Here is a 14,901-nt window from a genome sequence, read left to right as displayed (position 1 = left end):
CCATTTTACTATTATATCTAATCTAAAGAAAAAGATACACTTTTAAATATGAAACATTTTGTGTTAGGCTAAAACCTTTAGAAAATGAACTATCATCACAACATCAAATTTCATATTTGATTGTTTACAAAAAGTTATCTCTGCACGCCAAACGTTTTCCATTCAAAATTGAATGTTTACAAATCAGAAAGCAATGCAATGTCTTCATGAAAAGTTAAAAATTAAAAGAATAACATTGGAAGAACTAAAAGTAGTCCAAAAAACCTAAATACATCGAAAAAACATACCAAACTAACTCAGAAATTCAGTTTTAAAAAAGTGTTGCGGAAAGGACATTAGTGTTGCGGAAAGGACATCATGTTTGAACCTTGATTACTTGTGGACAACACAACATTCAGAAACCAAACTTATAAAAATAATTTCTTTATAAGAATGCTAGCAAACTGAATAAAGAATTCAAGCCCCGACACCCCATGGAAAAAAATTGTGTACAAATGTTTAGCGTTGCGGAAAGGACAGATTTTGGGACCATGGCTTATTGACATCCAAAGATGTATGAATTCTAGATCAAGTACAGCATCCTTTTAAAATTAAAAAAGATTCTGTCAATGCTAGATAGAAGAGCTTTTAAAAAAAACCTGTTTTGGGTGGAATAGCAACAGTAGAAACAATTTTCTGACTCAAACAACAAAAGTGTTGCGGAAAGGACAAAATTTGGAGCCATAAATGAAACCTGAAGTAAATATGATTTTATTAGAAGCAAAGAAGGAAAAAAATCATATAAAAATTTACCTTCCCCATACCTTTAGAGTATGAAATCAAGTCACTGTAATGATAGAACCCTTTATAAATGGTACATTTCAGTCTCAGTTCAAAGAGCACTTTTTTGAAAAAATGCCAAAAATTGGCTTTTTTCAACTTTGGACTCAAATTTTTGAAAATGACGGTCCAGGTGCCAACTTAAACTGAATTTCCCATGGGGGCACATGTAAATTAGAAGCTTTAAGCCAATAAAACCCCTGCCAGATCGTCTCCTTGAATAGCTATATCAAAAACTGTTGCGGAAAGGACAATGTACAACTTTGAGTAGAATCGCCCAGGGATATTCATCAGAATCACTGATTGAAAAGGGATTATTCCTCTCTGACTACTAAGCAAAGACAAACAGTTTCAAAAATAAAGATAGATAAAAAGATAAAAAGGGTGTCGACATTAGACCAAGTTACGGTATATATTCTATGAAGCCACACAAACTTTTCAACCAAAATTGGGTTATTAAATCGATCAAACCACTGAACCGCAATCCATTGATGAAACTCTTACAATTTTTCAATAAATCTTACAGTTCGTTTAATTTTTTATAATTGAACTTTAATCATCCTTTGATGGAGCTTGATTAGTTCAATAGATTTACGCCCAGGTTCGACAAGTTCGATTGAAACTGGTCCAAAATGGACATTGTGATTAAGAAAAAATCTATTACAGTTTATACTGTCAAAAATTGATTAGTTTGATAAATCCTAACCCTAATCTGTTAGCTTGGAAAAATTTATTACTTGACACATGCCCTCATTTTTAAAAACTTTAAAGACTTTGGTGATTGCAGTGCAGTCTATTAAATCTAATTACTATTGGCTGAGAGGGAAAGTAACGTATTATGCTGTAGTAATTTTTTCATAGAACGTTCTCTTGGGTCTTTAATTTTGTTTAGGTTTATTATTATGGTACAAGATTATCTACTTTTTTAAGATAGTAATTTTCTTTGTTTTTACAAAATTTATTTGCGTGATTTTTTTTCTATTTTAAATGTATAATGTAATATTTTGTGGCGATGTCGTCAATTTTCCAATGCTATTTTATGAGAGCAGCCATCTACTCATATACCGTCATTCTTCTAATTTAATCCGTCCTCTAATTAGTACGAATTAATTATTTTGGCAAAATGAAATAATTTATCTAACTCTAATTATTAGTACGAGTCCATGATCACGAATTTCTGATTTTCCTCTAATTTAGTACGATAAAGGTCAAATTTTCCTCTAATTATAGTACGAATAGTAAAAATAAACGAATTTTTTTTGTTTCAAAGACACTACAAAGACAAGGAGGTATGGAGATACCAGCTGATTTCATTTTCAAAACGGTCAATGCAAAACTTTACAGTCAAATGAGAGAGAAAGTTCTCAAGGAACTGGAAACTTTTGAAGAAAAGAGAAAAGTTGGTCAAAATAAGAGTTTGAAAAAGAAAGAAAAAATAAATAAAAAGTACCAAAAAGTGTGTTTTTAATTTTTCAACCCCTAATTTAATACGATTTGATATCTCTTTTACTCTAATTATTAGTACGACAATCAACGTCAATTTCCAAGGTATTTTATTTCCTCTTATTATTAGTACGACCCCTTCAAAATAATTATTTTTTCCGGAGGATTAAATTAGAAGAATGACGGTAGCAATGACTTCCACTCGTCCGAGAAAGAAAAGAAATATGAGGCCTTTATTTCACAATTCAGCCATCTTCAAATTGATCCAAAAACATTCTATACATACTTGGATCGCTTTTACAAGTGCACCCAAAAGAGCAAAGTCTCGTCAACAGAGAAACAGATTATAATGGAAAAATTTTCTCTTGAAAAATGGGATAAATTTGACCATCATTATAAAATACTTCATGCTGTTCATCAATGCTTGCCCTGCAAACCCTTGATAATCCAAGTTCCAAGAAATTTGCCAAATTCCAAAGTCTTATCTTGTCCCAAAACACGTCCATTATCTTGTCCCACTGTCATACTTCGTTCGTCATCGAAGCCTTAATCTACTCCATCATTATCGTCATCAAATACTCCAGCTCTATCAAAATGAGGCAACCTTTATCGACACCCCAACCTTTGTTGACACCCAAAACCACTGGCTTTTTTTGACCAGATGCAGCACCCTGGTATTCAAATTTTCAATCTACTCCTTCTTCAACTCCTTGAGCACTATACCATCAACAACAGCTCTAGTTTCATCGCCACTGTTGCTTACACCTTCAACTTCAGGCTTTTCTGCACTTGTTTCTGATAGCTCATATTCTGGTATATAATATCCTACATCTTTCAAAAGTCCAGTCACTATTGTGTCTACCACAGTGTCACCGTCCCTTTTACATACTCCTTCGACTTCCATTGTTTTAACACCTGGACAACATCAACATCAAATTCAAATCCATCCACCCCAAAGACCCCTTTATCAACACTAAGCCTAAATATCGAGGTGCCAATACCAACAATGTCACCGCTCAAAAACATGCAGCAAGGATATTGGCATGATATTGGGGCAGATAAGTGACCAATTTCAGGATACTTTCAAAAGTAATTTTACAGATATCCTCCCAAAGCTTTCTGAAACTAACCACGGCGATCCGAGTTTGAATGTTCAAGAAAGTAGCGCGGCAAAAAAGCCCAAATCGGTCCCGGTTAAATATTTCTTTAAATGCCGTGTCAGCGTTTTTTACAGTTTCTAGCGGTAACTGGTTTGTTGTGTTTCTGGCGAGAGCTTTATGACTGGTTGTGTTTTGCATCTTTATGCGATTGCAGATCTTTCTCATTAAAGTTTAAAAGTATACAATATTTTATTAATCAAGTATCAATTTAGGCTGTCAGGATGGATTTCAAGCAAGTTTTCGTTGATTCATGTAATGAGTTTAAGTTGAATGTAGCACAGAAGTTAAAGGAACATAACCATTTTCGTGTTTCTTCATCAAAAGATGTTATCAAAACTGTGCAGAACTACCCTATTCACCGCCAGATTTTTTTATCCTGTTATAAAGAAGGCGAGCTAAAAAGTTTACGGATGCTATGGAAAGTTTTTGGGGATCATTGTCTTGTCAGAATAAATGAGCACAAAGACATCTCAATAGTTGCTCCCTTAATGTATGTTTCTCTTACTGGTAATGATGATTTAGATCGTGGGGATTTAGTTATTCCAATTTGTAAGCTTCCCCCATTCTCTGAAGTTGTGGAGGACAGAATTTTCCAAATTTTTGCTCCTAGCAACGGTGATGATGAGCCAGTAGAGGGTGAAGGGAATAAAAACACTAAACTCCCGATAATCGATCTGCTTCCTATCAACCCATCTACTCTTCCTGAACAAAGAAGTGCTGGGTACAGTATAACTACATGCAAAGGTGACAACTTTGTGAGTGTTAAAGCTGGTCATGGAATAGAAACAGGGGATTATTTGGTTGTTCGGGGAAAAAATTATAAGGTTTTGGACATTCACCACGATGATTGCTTCTCAACAGTAGAGGGATCGAGAAATATGATTTACGTTAATAAACCTTTTGAGTCTAATGTCAACAATCAACCTTTTCGTTTTCGAAAGATGATTTTTCTTTTGGGAAGATTGGTTTCTGTTCCTTCATCACGATTATGTACTTATCGTGGAGTTTCCATTAATTTTAAAGAAAATAAAAACAGACACAATCATGGTGTGATGGAGTTGACTTTTAGCTGTGCTGTATTTAACAGTAGTGGTTTTTTTACCAGGAGCTTGGCAATTCCAGAGATAGATTTGATTTGAGACTGTAGTAGATCAAAGTTTTATATATTTAGTTATTTTCAGTCTTGTTTAAATACAATAATGACCGGTTAGTGAGGGCTGTACTGAGAAATATTGCGCAAGAAAATACAGCCCAAAAGAAACCGGTCATTATTGTATTTGTTAACCGTTTCCTTCAGCTTCGATTGATTTTTAGCGCTTTATCCAGGAAAATAGCGAAATAAAGCAAAAAAAGTAGCGAAAAGAGATAAAAAATTGTTACAATTTCTGACGTCAGAAATGAAAAATGAGAGAAATGATGTCAACGCATTGTTATTTTTCCTTTGAAAATGTGACGTCACGATGTATTTTCCTAGCGACGGGCAACTCTGGACAGTGTAGGCCCGTCGTCGTGTAAAAAGAACCAATTGCATTGCGCAAAAAGCTGTGTAGCCCGCTTCAAAAAAGTAACCGGTTAACAATAAATTCATGTTGAATAGGGTCAACACGGAATATTTTTCTCTTCGCCAGGCAAAATTTCTTATGTACTTTTATAAAAAAAGGCAAGTGAAATGTTCCCCTGCGAAGTGAAAAGTAGCCCGTTATATATTCTTATAATTAGTTTTTCTTGCGAGTTTTCACCATTGAAGATATGAGTAGATATAATTTGTGTAATTTTTAGACTTTGTTTAGAAAGTTATGAATATAAATCTAGTAGGATTATTCTTTTGTAGGTGAAATTAAGTGAACTCGTAGTTTTTATTTTTAGTAGGTTTTACCGTTCCAAAATAGTGTAAAAGAGGAATTAACAACAAAGTTTAAAATAATTAGAAGCTTTTTAGAGTACTGACCATGGTAATTTTACCGAAAACTTTCTGCTTATTTTAAACTTTGTTGTTATTTTCTCTACTTTTTTGTTGTCATTTAGAATATATTACACAGACCTTTCTTTCTATTTACATCAATAACATTTTGTCATACTGTACAGTGAAAATTTTATCATAAGTAGAGCTTTTTCACTTTGCCCGGCAAATTTTTACCATTTTAATGAACGTTTCAAGATTTGTTAAATATATAATCTCTGGGATCCAATATTTAATTTACCTGTTTAAAAGTTTTTTCTTTTCTTTTTAGTAGTATGAACAAAAATTTAACTGCCATGTTAGTTTAAGGTAAAAACACCTATTTGATAGGAAATCCACTTTCAAGCGCTGGCCATGGCAGGTCTCATTTGGAAATTGCAGCGCCAAAGAAAATAATTTCAATAAAACGTATAAGAGGTAAGTTTTAAAATTTTTAACACATCAACACATCTTGAAATTGTTGTTTTGCAATATTTTTCATTTTTTGGAATATGGTGCAGTGCGATGCTACAGGTCGAACCTGTGTTGTGACTGGACGCACCAATCTTTATAATATTATAAAGAGCAATCTTTATAATATTGTAAAGACACAGTCTGTATTCAAGCTATTCAAGTTGAGGAGTTGCTGGCTGTTAGGTGAAAAATGCCAATTACCATACTTACCGGTAAAATTGCATAAAGCATTACCTAACACAGGTTTCGAGCCTGAACATTCCCCAACTTAAACAATAGGGTGAGTTATTCTTAAAACTAAATAAATAATTACAAGGTTTATAAAATGAAAAAGTAGGAAATAAAATAGCTGTAAACTTTCTTTTGAAAGCATATCAGCAAATTTTAAAAGTTTACTGATATGGAAACGAATAGAAAGTTATAATTACAAGGTTTATAAAATGAAAAAAAAGTAGGAAATAAAATAGCTGTACATAAAAAAAGCACTTGGAAGATGAGAAACTTTCTTTTGAAAGCATATCAGCAAATTTTAAAAATTTACTGATATGGAAACGAATAGAAAGTTATAATTACAAGGTTTATGAAATGAAAAAGTAGGAAATAAAATAGCTGTACATAAAAAAGCACTTGGAAGATGAGAAACTTTCTTTTGAAAGCATATCAGCAAATCTTAAAAATTTACTGATATGGAAACGAATAGAAAGTTTATTTTGCTAAAATAAATTACTAACATTCCATATTAAAATCTTTTTACATATTTAATAGGGGGGGTTTCAGGGGTACCCGATTCCGTAATTCCGCCAATTTTTTCTCCAATTTCCGTCAAACCGTCTTAAATTGAACCAAAATTCCGTCACCGAAAATTCCTTTGAAATTCAATATTTTTGTCGAAAATTCCGCAAATTTTGAAAATCTTTTACCAATTCCGAAATTCCGCAAATTTTTTTTGCTAAATTTAAGTCAGAGAACCCAATTTCCGTAATTCTGTCTAAATTTTCGCCAAATTCTTCTACTCCGTCCGAAAAAAGGGCTGATTCCGCTCCTCCGCCAACCATGAAACCCCCCCTTAATAACCTATGAGAAATTGTTGTGAACATTTGTATATTAATAATAATAATAAATCTTGAAGAATAAAAAAAAATACATTTTTACATATTTAATAACCTATGAGAAATTGTAGTGAACATTTTAATTTATATTAATAATAATAATATATCTTGAAGAATGAAAAATAAATACCTAGCTTCATTTTTAGACTCGAATAAAAAAAACAAGAATGATTGCATGCTATATAACTATAATTAAAATACAGCAGGTAGAAAGAAATACCAATTCAAGTTTAGAAATTCATCCACTTCTCACATAAGAATAATAAAAGTAATGCTGAAATTTCAATCCACCGGGATCTGGATGATACTTTTTGAGATTTTAATATTAAAATATGATACTTTTTGAGATTAAAATATTAAAATATAATAAATTTATTGACAAATGAAATTCATAAATATAACTTAAGACGTGATAAATTAATTTGAAATATTTGAAAAACTAGATTTGGAACTGAAAAATTATTGAATCACATCCAAAAACGAAATACTGGATAACATTATGCTTGCAAATCCTCTTTTTCTTCTTCGTTATCTGATTTTGGAAATTCCATTTGCGGCCTGCCCGGATACATGTCACAGTTCTTGTTTTTTTTATTGTGACCAAAGTGTTTGCAACGAGAACATCTCACTTCACTATCTTTTGATTTAAACACACTTTGCGGAAAGTAAAACTGTTTCAATCGCAAAAGTTTGATTATGGTTTTGAATCTGTCTTTGTCAAGATTAGTACTGTTCAATTCCAACGTTTTGATTTGTTTATTAAGGTGCTCTGAGGCATTGCAATTAAAACAACCATAACCATAACCTAATTTTCCCCAGAGTTCCATGAATTCATGAACATGTTCACGCAATATATGTAGGTATGGTTTTCGACCAGTACATCTTCCTAACGAATAACGTTTAAAAGTTTTAAAAAACTCCTCAGCCCGTGTTTTAAACGTATCACATCTTCCTTGGTCAAATTTGATTGAACGGATGTCTTTGGCCAAATCACGAAACAACCGATACAATGTTATGATGCGCCTGAAACTTCCAAAACTTTTACTTTCGGTGCTTTCTCCTTCCTTCATAAATGTTTCCACAAATTTCTCAATATTCAGTTCCAGTTGTTTGCAATCTTGGCCAATCATTTTCAATGTTGTACTGCCATCGTAATGTTTTTTCTTGCTAAAACCGAAAAGGAATAATTTGTGAATTTCAAAATAATAAAATATTCAAAAATTCCAATCAACAAAGAAAATAATTCTACGTTTCAATTCTTTCAATCCTCAATAACTGTTAAAAAAATAATTTTTCTAACAGCAAAAGAATGATTGAAATTCTCCATGAAAACGTGTATGTGAAACTACCTCTTGAAGTAGGACTCAACTTGAAAGGCCAAATAATCGCAATCTACTTTACGCAAGGCAATGGGTATAATGTCTTGTTGTTTTCGGTCTACAATGGTATCGAACATATAGGACCATAGATATCGATGGTGTGCCAAAATCAAGTGAAGACCACAAGGCACAAGACATTTCATTTCCATACCATCAAAAATAGGAGGTGCCTGGAAAGAAATTGAAAGCCTTCTTTATAATTAAAAAAACTACTAATCGGCACTCATATCAAAAAATCTTTTAAGTGGGAGATTTTTTAAGATTTCAGTTGGCAGCTGTAGAAAATCTAAACAATATGAAAAACTTACATTCAACTGGCATACTTACATACTGCCCGTAATGTTCTTGCTGAAACTCAGTGAATGCTTTGCTTTCATGATCTGGATTCCTCCCAAGTTTTTCAATAGCTTCTTTCCCTGATCTCACTGATTCAACCATTGTTTGAGGCTCAACTGTTTTGAGCTTATCCAGATCGTCACCCCAGTTACCAATGTGTCTTTTGCAATATAGACAGCCATAGAGACTTGTACTTGAGCATTTTCCGACAACCTTTTTAAAAATACAAAGTTCATTCACAAAATTTGATTCCCTAACATTTATTGACAGTTATTTGAGAGAAAAGTTTTATAACTTTGTGCAAATAAACAAAAAGGAAATAGAAATAAGGTTCGAGTTAACAAATGAGTGTCAACAAAATAAAAAATCAAGAATCAATCATTCACCGCAAAATTAAGCAGATGAAAAAGATTTGCTAAAATAAAAAAGCATTAAAGTAAATAATTATTTTCTTGTGCAGATACCTCTTTAACAAAACACAAATCAGCACACATGACAGGCAATACATTAAACTTTTCACGATTGTTGTTGGTAGTCACTTCAATCCCATTAATTAAGAGCTGCTTTACCTCATCGTAATGTTTTTGCGTGTGAATCTCTATATTAATTCTTGATTCTGCACCTCTCCATATAGATGAAACAAGTTGACCGTACGGGGAATGAAGCATGTCATCATTATTTAACAAAGAAAATGATATTTGCTCAGTCTGACACCTCCCAGACGCCCGGAAATTATCCCCAGTCAAACGTAAAATAATGGTTCTCAGTTTTGGATCAAGCTGTTTATAAATATCAAAGTTGATTGATTTCAGTTCCTCAAAGAAGCTTTCTTGGTCACATAGTGCTGGAAACTTTAATTTATCAAACCAAAATGAATTTTCCATGAATGATTTTAAAGTGTCATTAACAGTTGTACCACAAGAAAGACAAATGTCATCCTCACAGCCACAGAAACTACGCTTTACAGAACCAATATTCAAGTCTTTCAAGAATGTCTGAACTGAGTCATATGAAGGCAGCTGTACATTTTGTTTTTTTAATATTTTTTTGAGGTTCTTGTACCCTCGCTGGGACAGATCAGACCTGTCTAATAATAGGCCAGCAGCATCTTTCAAAGGTATGTCAATACCTGGAGGATTTTTTTTGATTGACTTAGCAATTTTTTTAGAAAAGGTTTCATTTTCAATGATACTTTCATGCACCAAGTCAGCATGATTTTCGAGCAGGTAACCAAAGTAACCTGAAAAAAAAGGATTTTTAAAAATATATTTTAAATCACTAAAAACCACTGTATATTATTTTCATTTTCACTGGGCAGCATATTTATTTAACGAAACATTCTAAGATGCAAGGTGCAATCAAAATGAAGTAAGCAAAAATTGTAAACAAATTATTTGTGATCTTGGCTCAAGGAAGTGACAGTCAGTCTGGGAAATCCTCTCAATTGCACGCTTATGTTCCGAGGCCGTAAGCACGCAATTGCACGGTTATCAAAATGGCAGAATTTTTAAGCGTGTAATTACACGCTTGTCGAAATTGTTCTGAAACGGGCGGGTGACGGGTGACGGCCGGGTGGCGTGCAATTGCACGCTTTAAAATTTCCTATATTTTTGACACGCAATTCCTTCCGAAAGCTCTGTTGAATTTCAAAATCTGAGGGCAGTTTTACTCAAAATTTATCAAAGAAGATTCCGTAAAAATGGATTGCCCGTTAAACCATGCCTTCGCCCGAATTAGAGAATTCTGAACCCCTTGAAATCCCTAAGCAATTTCAACCGGGGCGGGAGCGGGAGTAAATTAAAACCATGCAATTGCACGCTTACGCCCTCGGAACATAAGCGTGAAATTGAGAGGATTTCCCAGACTGACAGTATCAAGTTAACGCTTTCAACTCAAAAAATGATAATAGATTTAGCTCTATCTGCTTAACCATACTTTTGATGTCACCAAAACTGGCATAATCAACTACAGCATCTATCTTTCCATTTCTATTATTGATTGCTTGTTTAGACTTCAGTTCTGTTGTCGGTCCAGCATTTCTAGATCTAACATTTTGAATATCGACAAGTAGTCTCTCATTTAATTTTTTACAAGACTCTGAATCAACAATTTTCAAAGACTTTAAGACGTCCTTCCGGTGAAAACCAAAAAACTCATAACCCGACCAATGATGTTTAGGTTTAAAACCAATTGATCGAAATATTTCATTTACAGTTGTGGTAATGTTATCGCCTTTAACATCAAATTTTTCTGCACAACATTGAAAGATAGGAGTTGAATCGACAGCAGTTACTTGGCATGTAACCAGTACATTTCGATCAGCACATTTAACTCCCCTCGAAGCAGTGTAGCCATCACGAAGAGCATACACAGTTCCTTCAAAATCACGTTCATAGAAAGAGGAAAACTCTCCCAATATTCTACGTCCCAGTTTCTGCAAACCCAGCCATGTAATCTTGTCAGTTGACTTATAAAAAATACTTTCAATGTCCTTGCTTAAAGAAACTTTCAAAGTGTCATCATTTTGTTGTTGTTTGTATTCATTTTTATTTGAATCAAAAAGTTTTAAAACATCTTTTCTGTCCAGTCCAAAAAACTTGACACCTTGCCAATTCTTTGTGGTTTGAACTTCAAGCTTTTTCAAAATTTCGTTTGTTACAATTTGTAATTTGGTTGAAGAAATCTTAGGAATAAAAGAAGAACCACCATTGTCATCATCATCATCATCATCAAAAGTGATTGTTCCCTCCTCTGACGTTTTTACAACTTTACAAACTGTGGCAGAAAATATTGGTACTCCAAGAGATGAACGTTCAATGCTGCAAACAACACGGTAAATCCCATCCTTACCCTTCACAATCCTCTCTGCCTTGTAACCAACATTAAGACGGGTTTTGTTTATTCTCCAGCTTAAACTACTTGTTGGCTCTCCAAAGTTTAACAAAGACAGCCAACCAATTCTTGAGTCTTCATTTTTCAAAAACTTTTTGATTATATCTTGTTTTTTAGATTCCATTCATTCAATTTAGCACTAAACGCTAAACAAAAATTTGAGATTCAAATGATAAAGCAAACAAGATACCCAGCCGCCATTAAAATCAAAATAAAAGTACTCTCGCATTTCCCGCCGTACAAATTAAAGAATGAAAACTACCATCTTTAATTCTCGGCTTTCTACATAAATTATACAGCTCCTTCAAAATCCCTTCACATCCCGCGTGAGCTCCCTGATAAAAAAAGTTGAAATTCAAGCATAAAATTAAACTAAATTATACTGAAACGACTGTTATCCAATCAAATATTGTTTATCATGACATAATTAACATTTTTTGATAACAACTGTTTCCCGTCTCCAAGATATAAGGGAGATAACCCAAATAATAGAGAAATTCTTATTCTTCGAAAAATAACACCACGGGCAAGCCCGCAAACCAAAGGAATCGCCGTGAACCTCACTAAAAAACTTACTCTGTATGAGAAAAAGAAGAAGGATAGACTAAAGGTCAGATCAATCAAGAAATCCATAGAAGCAACACTGATTGAAAGATTACCAGGTAAAATCAATTTTTATATAATTCATAGGGCTAGCTCTATTTCAGTTAATTGATTTAACCATAAGAAAAAAATCCTATTTCTTTTTAACTTTGGAGTGTCATATTCATAATTTATTTGGATTTAAGATATATAAACATTATTATCAGCTAAACAGAGAGATTAAACTTGATCATTAATTTCGATTTTGAACTAAACAAAAGTGCTTATAACCTTTTCCAAAATGAATGTCAAGATGAAAAAGTTTGAAAATTTCAGGTATCCTGTATGAGACAATGCAATCAGGGAGACAGTATGACAGACAAAGAAGATCACTTTACTTGGAAACCACTGACCAGGCGAAAAAACGAACACTCAAGTGTAACCATTTTTTATTACCTGTCTTCTAGACTGAATGAATTTTTTTATAGGTGTTCTATTAATGCTCTTTATGTTACCAATGAAACTCCTGAGTGTCTGGTATACATGTATTCCCTCCATAGCGTCAACCCCCTGATATTTGGGGGGGAGGGTTACATCAAAAAATTCTCAAACGAAAACTGGCAGCTAAAATACAGCCAAATATTTGGGGAGACCTGATATGTTAGGGGGGCTAAAATTTCAATGGCAATGCTGGGGCTGACTATTCCTTCTATTATTTTTCTTTATATCACTACATTTTTATCCAAAAACCTTTCATTTTACAGTCTATTGATTCTGTTTGTTTTCACTTGTGTCTGCCGTCTTGAATTAACCATTATCGTCAATAGAATACAAATGTGATTTTCCTAAAAATGATATTAAATCAACAAATATTTTATACTAGGTACATGTACATGGACTAAATTTTTGGGGGACCTTTTTTTTCCCTGGGACCTGGGCTGACCCTATGCCCTCTCTCTTTTCCTATACCGAGACCTTTGATAAATGTGGGATTTGTATTACATTAAAGGAAAACATTTAGAAGACAGTGGACAAGCAAAGCCTAAATCTCGTAGACTTGATCCATACACTGTTGATTTCTGCAAAGAAGATCTTTTACGAGCTGTTGAAAGTAGACCTGGCGGCAAAGTATGAGATTTTTGACACACTTTAATTAATTTGAAATGATCTGAATAAAGTATAGTGTAGTCCATCATTTAATTAGGTGCTAAAGTTGATTTCATTTCTCCAAGATATTGAGAGTTGGAGAAAATTAAGAAAATTAAGGAACAATGTTCTTCATCTTTTAATTTAGTTGATTTACGCCTGACACAAGCTCACTGGTCAGCTCCTTTTTGAAGAAAGAGAATGTAGACCTCTCTCGATTCACCATCCCATATGTTAAGAATGATAAGCTCAGAAGAGCAAAGCAGAAATGTGAAGGCAGTGCAAGACAGTGGCTTCTCTTACCCTTTGAAAGATTGCTAGGTCCTTTATTCAGTTTTCATTTTTTTGTTTTAATTAATCGATAGTAATAGCTAGTATCTGTTTTACTAAGCCTAGCATTATTCTAAGACAAAGCTAACCAGTCAAAATCTTTCCTTTGGTTCATTGAGAATGCTTGATTTTTTTTAAGGTGGCTCTGGAATTTCTATATCTGCTCCACCATGCTACAAGAAAATTCGGGAGCAAATGTTGAAATACGTAGCTGAAGGGAAATATGTAATTGGCGAACTGATCGAACCAAAACACACACATGTGTTGATCAATTCTGTACAATCTCCCCTTTATAAGGCATTTTTACCATTCAGTCTTTATGACTTTGAATGTTTTTCGATCAACTTGAGGAGGAGGTGCTAAGACGAGCCACCAAATACTGATGTTTTGCCTCGAATACTGTGTGCAATGATATTCGTTATATTCTTTTAGATTCTGGAATGAAGACCATCGAGGAAATTCAAACGAGGATGGGGAAGAGTTGGAATATGGTGATTTCTTCCAAACAAACACATACGCTTTAATTGAAGTTTTACAATTGAAAAAGAAAACATTTTTACCCAGAGCTGGTAAGGGTACTAAAAACATAGTTTTTCTGGTTTTGCAACGTTAAGTTTGCTTTAAGCTACCACTTTTTTGGCATAATTTGGTGGTGCCCATCTATAGCAATATAATTTCGACTAGTCTGATATGTTCTGCTTGATATTTTTTACAATAGCTTACAAAATACGTGTTAATTGTCACCAGCAAGGGATCATTCTGGAAGGTGCATGGTGTAAATTTACAGAAAATATAACAGACAAGGGAGAATTTGAAACTTCATTCTATAAGCTTTTCAAAAATATATAGTTTTTAATATGTTTATGGGCAAATAAGCTTGCAAGGCACATTGTTTTGACAGGAGGTAGACAATTCTTGGCTCTGGCTGAAATTTCCAAAGGGTTTTGTTTACAAATCGAAGATTTAAAAAAATACAGACCAGACTGTTTTGTGGCGCGAAAGTTGGTACGTACTTTTTTCATTCACCCCCCTTCCATCCGGCTGAAAAAAAAAAGTATGGTTCGGACCTATATTTACTCAATGTTTTAGAAACTTTTTCTTTCTCCTAAGAAGCGTAAAAGTTGTCCTCTTTTTCTAAGAGAGAGAAACAGCTGATATTTCGTAAGGAACAAGCGAACAATAATTCCCATCAAATCTGAGCTTGATAAAACAGGAAAATATAAAATGAATGACTTATTTCTTTCACAGCTGACTTTGGGGATATGATTCAATGCTCAAACGAGAGCCACTGT

Source organism: Clytia hemisphaerica, unplaced genomic scaffold, assembly GCF_902728285.1.
Source record: "Clytia hemisphaerica strain Z4C2 unplaced genomic scaffold, Clytia hemisphaerica genome assembly, whole genome shotgun sequence".
NCBI lineage: Eukaryota > Metazoa > Cnidaria > Hydrozoa > Leptothecata > Clytiidae > Clytia > Clytia hemisphaerica.
This window is presented reverse-complemented; position numbering follows the sequence as displayed.